Genomic DNA, 1,595 nt, shown 5'->3' on the forward strand with positions numbered 1-1,595 from the left:
CCATAGAAGACAAAGAAAACACTGCTTTGGTGATGAAGCTTGAGTTTTCATGCTATATACTAAGTGATATTTTTAAACTTCGCAAAGACATTGCCTATTAGTAATTACATAACTTGTTTTGAATCTATTTCCACCTGGAAAATTACACACTTTAGAGAACTCAGATTATTATTATTATTATTTTTAAAGTAGAATTGGGAGCCCAGAGCCAGGTCAGCGTGGAGTTTATATTGGCAGACCATACGCTCGTTCCTGAGCGACGGAGGGTGGACTTGGCCAGAGTTAGGCTCGAGTTCCGCACCGCCTGTGCTGCCACCCCATGCCTGACGGGTGCGAGAGATGGACCTGGCCGAAGATGGGCCCTGGTTGAAAGAAGCCGCCTGCATGATCCGCCGGGACCCCACCCCATGGCCTGGAAGAGCCCACTCTCCCTGGAAGAAAGACCATCCTTGAAGAAGTCATGGGCCATGCACTGTGTGTCTGCTCCCCGGGAACTGTCATCATTGACAATAAGCGTTAGCTCTTCGTCCAGAAACTGGGGGAGGGAGAGGTACACCGTGGAATGAGATAGAAAGGCTGAAGGACGAAGGCAATTTCCTCACTGAAGACCAAATCCTACCTTTGTTGCTGGCTATCTGCAGAGGGCTTGAGTCCATTCATGCCAAAGGTTATGCAGTCAGGGACCTGAAGCCCACCAATATTTTACTTGGTGATGAGGGGCAGCCAGTTTTAATGGACTTGGGTTCAATGAATCAAGCATGCATTCAAGTGGAGGGCTCTTGTCAGGCCCTAGCTCTACAGTTCTGGGGATACTGTTCCAGGACTGGGCAGCCCAGCTGTGCACCATCTACTACCCAGCACCTGAACTTTTTTCTGTGCAAAGCTACTACGTCATCGATGAGCAGACTGAAGTCTGGTGTCTAGACTGTGTACTTCATGCCATGATGTTTGGGGAAGGCCCTTTCGATATGGTGTTCCAGAAGGGTGACAGTGTGGTCCTTGCTGTGCAGAGTGATCTCAGCATCCCACAAAGCCCCAGGCATTCTTCAGCATTGTGACAGCTATTGGCTTCTATGATGACTGTGGATCCCCAGCAGCGGCCTCACATCCTTGCCCTTCTCAGTCAGTTGGAGGCATTGCAGTCACCAGCTCCTGGCCAGCACACCACCCAAATCTGATCAAATCAGTGGGTATATTGGGAAGATGACCTTGAAGCCGCTCTCATCCCTCATTGGAATTCCTTCTGATCTTCTCAGGATGGCTCTCACAGCTAGGGGCAAAGATGGTGGGTCCTTGTATATTCTGCTTTCTTATCCCAATACCTGGGCAAGGAGCCTAGCGTGAGTTGGAGAAAAATGAAACAGAAAATATGGCTCAAAGCTGGGCTGCTGTGTGCACATCTGCTGTGTGCACATCTCATTGTTTCCAGATCTGGGAGCAGGAGAATACATAAAAAGGAGAATAAAGTGAAAAGAAAAAAAAAAAGTAGACTTGGCATAGAAGACCAGCTGTTCCTTCATGGCTGCACTGTTAACTTCCTGTGAATGAATCCAACATTGTCTGTTGCTGTCATTGCCTGCTCACTGTTAGTAGGT

The 1,595-nt window shown here is 48.3% G+C and overlaps 1 pseudogene; it reads left to right on the top strand.

Moving 5' to 3' along the window:
- The first annotated feature begins 264 nt into the window (after window positions 1-264).
- Gm12004 (predicted gene 12004) lies at window positions 265-1,374 on the top strand (annotated as a pseudogene).
- Window positions 1,375-1,595: the final 221 nt, after the last annotated feature.

The sequence above is a fragment of the Mus musculus genome, chromosome 11, assembly GCF_000001635.26.
Source record: "Mus musculus strain C57BL/6J chromosome 11, GRCm38.p6 C57BL/6J".
Lineage (NCBI taxonomy): Eukaryota > Metazoa > Chordata > Mammalia > Rodentia > Muridae > Mus > Mus musculus.